The sequence below is a fragment of the Salmo trutta genome, chromosome 26 (genome assembly GCF_901001165.1).
Source record: "Salmo trutta chromosome 26, fSalTru1.1, whole genome shotgun sequence".
Classification (NCBI taxonomy): domain Eukaryota; kingdom Metazoa; phylum Chordata; class Actinopteri; order Salmoniformes; family Salmonidae; genus Salmo; species Salmo trutta.
In genome coordinates this window covers 35,390,879-35,401,446 of record NC_042982.1, presented here as the reverse complement: position 1 = coordinate 35,401,446, position 10,568 = coordinate 35,390,879, and positions in this window count along the sequence as shown.

Sequence of the window (10,568 nt, the reverse complement as noted above, 5' to 3'; positions counted from 1 at the left end):
TTAACATCTTGACCATGTTCTGTTATAATATCCACCCGGCACAGCCAGAAGAGGACTGGCCACCCCTCATAGCCTGGTTCCTCTCTAGGTTTCTTCCTAGGTTTTTGGCCTTTCTCAGGAGTTTTTCCTAGGGAGTTTTTCCCAGCCACCGTGCTTCTTTCACATGCATTGCTTGCTGTTTGGGGTTTTAGGCTGGGTTTCTGTACAGCACTTTGAGATTTCAGCTGATGTACGAAGGGCTATATAAATAAATTTGATTTGATTTGATTTTGATTTGATTTGATTTGATTTGAAGAGACACCAGGGACCAGCTCAGATGGGAGAGAGATTAGAAGACACCCTCTCCTCTCCTCACCCTTTACTCTTCTCTCCTCATCCCCCCTACTCTCATCCCTCTCCTCTCATCTCCTCTCCTCTCCTTTCCTCTCCTCTCCTCTCCTCTCCTCTCCTCTCCTCTCCTCTCCTCTCCTCTCCTCTCCTCATCCCCTCTCCTCCCTCCTCTCTTTATCCCTCTAGCATGTCAGTCAGATATTTCTCTCTTTCTAGTCAGCTACACCATGCTCATCTTTCAATGTCTCCTTCCCTGTTCCTACCTCTCTTGAATCACCTCCTTCTAAAGGATATTTTGTAGTGCTGATCTTTTGTCTGTGTGTGCATCTGTGTGTGTGTGTGTGTGTGTGTGTGTGTGTGTGTGTGTGTGTGTGTGTGTGTGTGTGTGTGTGTGTGTGTGTGTGTGTGTGTGTGTGTGTGTGTGTGTGTGTGTCTCAATGAGCCGTGACAGGCACACTGATGGGAAACTACCTGTCAATCAAATGAAAAGATGCAGGTGGGCAGTCCCACCTCTCTCTGTAGGCCGTGACAAATCGCTGCAGCTAATTAGCCGTGATGCTAATGACTCCACTCTTCAGTGCAGATAGGGCTAACACTAATTAACACTAATGCTAGTAATTCACAGCTGATAGTGTTATTAGTCATTATTTCAAGCCCAATAGGCCACATTAAACTGTGCTTAACTTAATAGCTACAAACCACTCCCAGCTGTAACTATGAGAAATGCTGTGTGCTTTGATATTGTGTCAGATACAAACACGCATGCATGCATGCACGCACGCACGCACGCAAGCACACACACACACACACACACACACACACACACACACACACACACACACACACACACACACACACACACACACACACACACACACACACACACAAACCTGTCACTCTTTCTCTTCATCTTTCCCTCCTCTCCTTAACTCCACCTCCTCTCCTCCTCCTCTCCTCCTCTTCTCCCCTTCTTTCTTCCTCCTCCTCCTCTTTCTCCTCCTCTTCATGTCCTCTCTTCCTCTCTTTTTCTTCCTCCTCCTCCTCTCCTCTCTTTCTCCTCTTCCTCCTCCTCTCCTCTCTTCCTCTTCTTCCACCTCTTCATCATCTTCCTCTCCCCTCTCCTCCTCTTCCTCATCTTCATATCCTCTCTTCCTATATTTCTTCCTCCTCCTCCTCATCTCTTCCTCTTCTTCCTCCTCTTCATTGTCCTCCTCCTCTTCCTTCTCTCCTATGACTTTGTTGTTGTGACAGATTAAACATGATTAAAGGAGCTCAAATAAAAATGGCTTCTGAAGTGGAGCATCAAGTGTGAGTGTGTGTGAGTGTGTGTGTGCGCATGTGCGTGCCTTCGGTCCTCATTGTCACAAGTTTTCATTTGATTTATTTTGGGGGAAAATGGCGCCGGAGGGGAGAGCTGCAGTTTTATCGGCTCTTAACCAACTATGCTATTTTGTTTGTTTTTTCGCGTTGTTCGCAACTTGTTTTGTATATAATGTATTGCAACTACCATCTCTTATGACCGTAAAGAGCTTCTGGACATCAGAACTGTGATTACTCACCTCAAATTGGACGAAGAGTTCTTCTTCAATGAGTCGGATGGGAGGGATATACTATTACAGACACCCGACCAGGCCCAGATCCCCATGATTCGCTGGAAAAGGAAACGGAGGTGTCGCGGAAAGAGATCAGGGTGCCGTGTGAGGATCAGGCGACGAGTGGCTAATCTGCCTTTGCCTTCCATCCTGCTAGCTAACGTTCAATCGCTGGAAAATAAGTGGGACGAACTGAAAGCATGTATATCCTACCAACGGGACATTAAAAACTGTAATATCTTATGTTTCACCGAGTCGTGGCTGAACGACGACATTAAAAACATACAGCTAGCGGGTTATACACTCAATCGGCAGGACATCAGCCTTTGGTAAGACACGGGGCGGGAGCCTGTGCATATTTGTAAACAATAGCTGGTGAACGATATCTAAGGAAGTCTCAAGGTTCTGCTCGCCTGAGGTAGAGTATATCATGATAAGCTATAGACCACACTATCTACCAAGAGAGTTTTCATCTATATTTTTCGTAGTTGTCTACATACAACCACATACTGATGCTGGCAGTAAAACCACACTCAATGAGCTGTATAACGTTATAAGCTGTGATGATTGTCGTAAGGAGTAGACCAAGGTGCAGCGTGTTGAGTGCTCATGATAAATATTTAGTTTTAACTCAGAACACTAAAGCAAAACAACAAACAAACGGAAAATGAACGTCACATTCTACAGGCTTTACAGAGCTGTGCGAAAACAAGATCCCACAACTGAAAGTGGAAAAAAAACCCTACTTAATTATGATCTCCAATTAGAGACAACGAGGACCAGCTGCCTCTAATTGGAGGTCATCCCAAACAAACCAACATAGAAACACAAAAACTAGAACCTAGCAACATAGAAATAGAAAACATAGAATAAACATAGAAATACAAAATCTAGAATGTCCACCCAAATCACACCCTGACCTAACCAAAACAGAGAAAATAAACGGCAATCTAAGGTCAGGGCGTGACAGTACCCCCCCCCAAAGGTGCGGACTCCCAGCCGCAAACCTGAACCTATAGGGGAGGGTCCGAGTGGGCATCTACTCTTGGAGATGGTTCTGGTTCGGGGCGTTGCCCCCACTCCACCCGCTGATCCCTCCACTTTTGTGTCTCTGGAGGAACCAGACCGTGGATCATCGCCGGAGGCTCAGAACTGGAAATCCCCGCTTGAGGTTCTGGGCTGCAGACCGCCGTTGAAGACTCTGGGCTGCAGACTGCCGCTGAAGACTCTGGGCTGCAGACCGCCGCTGAAGATTCTGGGCTGCAGACGGACGTCTCAGGAGGTTCCGGGCTGCAGACGGCTGTCTCAGGAGGTTCTGGACTGGGGACCGTCACTACAGGCTCCATGCCATGGATCATCACTGCAGGCTCCGCGCCATGGATCATCACTCTAGGCTTCGCGCCATGGATCGTCTCTACAGGCTCCGGGCCATGGATCATCCCTACAGGCTTCTTGCCATGGATTATCCCTACAGGCTCCGGGCCATGGATCGTCACTGGAGGCTTCGTACGTGGAGCCGGAATAGGTCTCACCGAACTAGGGAACGTTGCTGGAGACTCCGGACTGGGGAACGTCGCTGAGAGTTCTGGACTAGGGAACGTCGCTGGAGGCCGGGTGCGCAGAGCAGGCACAGGGTATACTGGGCCTTGGAGGCGCACTGGAGGTCTGGAGCTTATGACTGGCACAACCCGTCCTGGCTGGATACTTATTTTAGTCCGGCAAGGGCGGGTCACTGGCACAGGACGAACTGGGCTGTGCAGGTGCACTGGCAACACAGTGCGTAGAACTGGCGCAGGATATACTGGGCCGTGAAGGCACACTGGAGGTCTGGAGCTTATGACTGGTACAGCCGTCCTGGCTGGATACCCCCAGTAGCCCGGCAAGCGCAGGGCGTTGGAACAGGTTGCACAGGTTTGTGCTGGCGAACTGGGGGTACCGTGCGTAAAGCTGGCGCAGGATAACCTGGCCCGAAGAGACGCACCAGAGACCAGGAACGCTGAGCAGGCACAATCCTTCCTGGCTGAATGCCAACTCTAGCACGGCAACTGTGGGAAGCTTGCATCGAGTGCACCAGGCTGTAGCTGCGCACTGGTGACACAGTGCGCATCCCTGCATAACACAATGTTTGCTCGATCACTCGCTCCCCACGATAAGCATGGTTGGCTCAGGTCTCCAACCTGACTCTGCCAATCTCCCCGTGTGCCCCCCCCCCCAAAAAAAAATATTTTGGAGGGGCTGCCTTTCGCACTTGCCTCGTGGTTGGTATAGTGCCTCATAATAACGACGCTCTGCTCTTGCTGCCTCAATCTCCTCCCTCGGGCGGCGATACTCCCCAGCCTGACTCCAGAGTCCTTTCCTGTCCAGTTTCTCCTCCCATGTCCAGTTGTCCTGTTCCCGCTGCTTGGTCCTTTGGTGGTGGGATCTTCTGTGACGATCGTCATAAGGAGTAAACCAAGGTGCAGAATGTTGAGTGCTCATGATAAATATTTATTTTTAACTCAGAACACTAAAGAAAAACAATAAACAAATGGAAAATGAACGTCACGTTCTGCAGTCGTTAGAGAGCTGTGCAAAAACAAGATCCCACAACTGAAAGTGGAGAAAAAAAAATACTTAAGTATGATCTCCAATTAGAGACAACGAGGACCAGCTGCCTCTAATTGGAGATAATCCCAAACAAACCAACATAGAAATACAAAAACTAGAACCTATCAACATAGAAATAGAAAACATTGAATAAACATAGAAATACAAAATATAGAATGTCCACCCAAATCACACCCTGACCTAACCAAAATAGAGAAAATAAACGGCAATCTAAGGTCAGGGCGTGACATAAGCAAACAGGAAAACGCTCATCCAGAAGTGGCGCTCCTAGTGGCCTGTGCCTTTAATGCAGGGAAACTTAAATCAGTTTTACCTAATTTCTATCAGCGTGTTAAATGTGCAACCAGAGGGAAAAAAATTCTAGACCACCTTTACTCCACACACAGTACAAAGCTCTCCCTCGCCCTCCATTTGGCAAATCTGACCACAACTCTATCCTCCTGATTCCTGCTTACAAGCAACAATTAGAGCAGGAAGCACCAGTGACCCGGTCTATACAAAAAGTTATCAGATGAAGCAGATGCTAAACTACAGGACTGTTTTGCTAGCACACACTGGAATATATTCCGGAATTCTTCGAATGGCATTGAGTAGTACACGACATCAGTCACTGGCTTCATCAATAAGTGCATCAAGGACGTAGTCACGACAGTGACTGTACGTACATACCCCAATTAGAAGCCATGGATTATAGGCAACATTCGCACTGAGCTAAAGGGTAGAGCTGCTGCTTTCAAGGAGTGGGACTCTAACCCGTAAGCTTATAAGAATTCCCGCTATGACCTCCGACGAACCATCAAACAGGCAAAGCTTCAATTTAGGACTAAGATCGAATCGTACTACACCGGCTCCGACACACGTCGGATGTGGCAAGGCTTGCAAACTATTACAGACCACAAAGAGAAGCACAGCCGAGAGCTGCCCAGTAACACAAGCTTACCAGACGAGCTAAATAAACTCAGCAAAAAAAAAGTCCTCTCACTGTCAACTTGGTTTATTTTCAGCAAACTTAACATATGTAAATATGTGTATGAACACAACACAATTCAACAACTGAGACATAAACTGAACAAGTTCCACAGACATGTGACTAACATAAATGGAATAATGTGTCCCTGAACAAAGGGGGGGGTCAAAAACAAAAGTAACAGTCAGTATCTGGTGTTGCCACCAGCTCCATTTAACCCTTTCATGCGTGAGTTCCAAATATCTCTAACAGTCACCCCAGCGTAAGTTTTTTTATGTACGTGATGTTAGAATGGTGATATGTGTTCCGCCTCATTCATTCACATAAAAGTAGTCATTTTTACATTAGTGGAACAATTCATTTTTTGGACATTTGGACAATTCCCCAAACACTTCCCAATTGTTAGTGCAGTTCAAGTCGGCAGATATTGTGTCATCTCCCATCCTGCACACACGTGTTCACATTTTCTGTCTGTTGCCTGCATCACAGTCATAGTTGTTTTCGTTACCAATAATAACTTTGGAGATGTGTGCATTTCTATCAAAGTAAGTGCCTTATTTCCTTATAATAGTTTCTGCATGTCTGTTATGTCGTTTCTACTGTAGCATAATATTTTTGTGTATATTCCTTACAACTGCGGACACACGAGGTAACGTCACTCATTTCATAACCTTTATGGTGTTATACTCAATGCTTAGGTTGCTAGCTACATTCTTCTATTAGCTCTGGAAAACAATGCTAATTGCATCAGAGAAGTATTAGCATGTGTTGTATTTTGAAGCTACCCTGGCTTTATGACTCCCAAGTGGCGCAGCTGTAAGGAACAGCATCTCAGTGCTAGAGGCATCACTACAGACACCCATGTTCAAATCCAGACTGGGTTTCTATCAAAGTAAGTGCCTTATTACCTTATAATAGTTTCTGTATGTCGTGTTATACCGTTTCTACTGTAGCTCACTGTGTGTATGGAGCATAATTTATTTGTGTATATTCCTTATAACCGCGGACTTGCGAGGTAACGTTACTAATTTTCATAACCTTTATGATGTTATATTCAATTGTGCTTATGTAGTTAGTTACATTCTTCTATTAGCTCTGTAAAACAATGCTAATTGCATCAGAGAAGTATTGGCTTGTATTTTGAAGCTACCCTGGAATTTTTTTTAAATATCGGCTTATACCACTTGGTCGTTTTCTGAGTGCTTTCCACAAAGCTGTTTATCATGTCCACCTTATCCACTGCCCCCATTTTGAGGCTATAGTCAAGCACGCAGTCTGGTTAGATTTTTCTCTCTCCCGTCAGGTGGTCTACCTTCCCTGTGGCTGACATGGTTGCTGTATGGACAGTGGAGAGGACATGGATGTCTTGTTTGTCATGCCACGTTACTGCCAGCTGGTGGCCTTTCTTATTTTGTATAACGGGTCATTTAGGATGGCAGTAGCATTGTTGATGAAATGCAGTTTTGGGAAAAGAGGGTGGCAAAGAAGGGAGTTCCAAACATAGGATCTGTGCTCCAGTATTCTCTTAGGGAGTTCTCCTTTACTATCCCCATGAGAAGGACTGTCACCAGGAAGGTATACATTTCACTAATTGTGGTTGTCCCCCCCACTCCTGGCTCTCTCTTCTCCTGTAGCTCCAAGGCATAGCGATTGTTCTCTGCTATGTCTCCCACCAGCTCCTCTGTCAGAAACAACTTGAAGCACTCTGCCTCAGATAGAAATGGCATGGGGCATTGCACTACAGACTGGGACTCATCAAAGCAAACAGCAGGGCCAGGAGGGGTTGAATTTCCTGGCAGCCTTCCAGCTACCACAGAACTCCTGTACTTCATCCATTGTCAGTCTGCCTCCATCACCACCAGCATCTTCAAAGGGAACTGGGACTTCGTCAGTGGACAAGGGATCCTCAGATTCAGGGTTCTCAATGGCTGGGGGCAGCTCCTCACTGTCAGAATCTGATTCCTGACTTTCAGACTCATTGTCAGAAGTTTTTTAATAAATCTCCATAATTTCCGCATTTGTGAGTTGTCTCCTTTTGAAAGACATTGCTAATGCTGCAGCTTAGCTCACTAGCTACATACATAAACAACAACACTGAATGGCTCAGAGTGGGAGTGAGAGGTTACGTGATTGACTGCCTGCATGCGCCATTTGTATCAATAAATCACTATCAGAAAATGTTTTGTGTGGTAATTATTGATATATTTACTGTATTATTCTCATGTTTTTCAAATTTCTGTGATAAATCATGCATTCTGATTCTTGCATAGATTGTAATGGGCACACTCCTAGTTTTTTGAAGGTTGTACTGATTATGATGAGCTAAGCTAATTCCAGCTATGTCTGTGGAGCCATGTTTGTTGACATACAATGCATTCTGGGTTTCACGTAATTGTCTGTCGGACCAAAGATGCTATAACAAAATGAGGTGCGTAAGGGTTTTGAGAACTTCAGAGAGTGAATGGCGGGATGTGAACGACGGTAGACGACACACCCCTTCAACATGCATACTATAAACACACCAAACTCATCTTGTCTTCTCTTATTATCTTTGGTTTCTGTGAGGAAAAAAAACATGGCTGCGCACTGAAACTAATCATCGTCGGATTACTTTTGATTTCTAGAAAGTGTTTTACTCAATTATTTTGATCAATGGTGAGCTCACCTGTGATGTGATTAATTATACATAGTAAGTGCTATTAGCTAATTCATATTGTAGTTTATGTCAGCCGAGAGTTAGAAAATATGACCGCATGTGTTGCGTCAATCTTTCCTCAGTTAGCGCTAGGACAAATGTAGCCTACATTTTTCCAGTTGGGATGATTGTGTTATGCTATAGATACTTCTGTGAATATCTGAACATTGCATCCAAAAATAAACTGCCCACATTCTGGACATAACTTTGTAAGGACTGTCTTTGTGTAAATAGTTTCTGAAAAAGTGTGGCCAGCTCAAATGCTGATTGTTGCGTCATTCGAAACAAGCGTTTCAAATAAGCATTCTAATCACACGGGTGTGACCGTACGCTTCAGGGACCACTGTAGAATGATCACACCCGTGTGATGGTATGTGTGAAAGGGTTAAGTACTGCAGTGCATTTCCTCCTCATGGACTGCACCAGATTTGCCAGTTCTTACTGTAAGATGTTACCCCACTCTTCCACGAAGGCACCTGCAAGTTCCCAGACATTTCTGGGGGGAATGGCCCTAGCCCTCACCCTCCGATCCAACAGGTCCCAGATGTGCTCAATGGAATTAAGATCCGGGCTCTTCGCTGGCCATGGCAGAACACTGACATTCCTGTCTTGCAGGGCAAAATGGCGCCGGAAGAAATGGCAGCAGTTTTACGGGCGCCCAACCAATTGTGCTATTATGTGTTTTTTTTTCGTGTTATTTGTAACTTATTTTGTACATAATGTTTCTGCCACCATATCTTACTACAAAAAAGAGCTTCTGGATATCAGGACAGCGATCACTCACCTCGGATTAGACAAAGATTTTTCTACAACAAGGAGGACTCACAAGACATTCTCCAAACACCACACAGGGCCAACATCACCGTTATTTGCAAGAGGAATCGACGCAGGTACAGAGGACAAAGAGTCAGATGCCTGGTCAAGACCCGGAGAAGGCGAGTGGGAAAGCTGCCGTTACCGTCAATACTACTCGCCAACGTGTAATCATTGGACAATAAATTAGACGAGGTACGATCACAAATATCCTACCAATGGGACATCAAAACCTGTAATACTGTCACGTCCTGACCAGTAAAAGGGGTTGTTTGTTATTGTAGTGTGGTCAGGGCGTGGCAGGGGGTATTTGTTTAGTGTGTTTTGGGGTTTTAGTTTATGTTCTATGTTTTCTATTTCTATGTGGGTTTTCTAGTTTTTCTATATCTATGTTCGTTTTGGGAACGACCTCCAATTAGAGGCAGCTGGTTGTTGTTGTTTCTAATTGGAGAACATATTTAACCTATTAGGGTATAAGGGGCAGTATTTTCACGGCTGGATAAAAAAATGTACCCGATTTAATCTGGTTACTAATCCTACCCAGTAACTACAATATGCATATACTTATTATATATGGATAGAAAACACCCTAAAGTTTCAAAAACTGTTTGAATGGTGTCTGTGAGTATAACAGAACTCATTTGGCAGGCAAAACCCTGAGACAGATTCTGACAGGAAGTGGATACCTGATGTGTTGAATTGACTTTAAGCCTATACCATTGAAAAACAAAGGGGGTGAGGAATGTTTTGGCACTTCCTATTGGTTCCACAAGATGTCCCCAGCCTTTACAAAGTGTTTTGAGTCTTCTACAGTGAGATCTGACCGAATAAGAGCCTTGGAACTGTGATGGCCCATTAGACACCTTGCGTGCGAGTTGATGGTGGGTACTCTCATTCCGAAACGTTTTAAAAGAGAACCCAATGGTCCGCCTTGAATTTTATTCATGTTCTGGTTAAAAAAGGCCCTAATGATTTATGCGATACAACGTTTGACATGTTTGAACGAACGTAAATATATTTTTTCCGTTCGTGAAGTGAAGTGAAGTCCGGCTGGCTTAGATCATGTGCTAACAACACGGAGGTTTTTGGACATAAATGATGAGCTTTTTTGAACAAAACTACATTCGTTATGGACCTGGGATTCTTTGGAAGTGACATCTGATGAAGAGAATCAAAGGTAATGGATTATTTACATAGTATTTTCGATTTTAGATCTCTCCAACATGGCGGTTAGTCTGTATCGCAATGCGTATTTTTCTGGGCGCAGTGCTCAGATTATTGCAAAGTGTGATTTCCCAGTAAGGTTAATTTTAAATCTGGCAAGTCCATTGCGTTCAAGAGATGTAAATCTATAATTCTTTGAATGACAATATAATATTTTACCAATGTTTTCTAATATTAATTAATTATTTTGTTGTCATGACTTGACTGCCGGTATTGGAGGGAAACGATTTCCTGAACATCAACGCCATAGTAAAACGCTGTTTTTAGATATAAATATGAACTTGATAGAACTAAAAATGCATGCATTGTCTAACATAATGTCCTAGGAGTGTCATCTGAT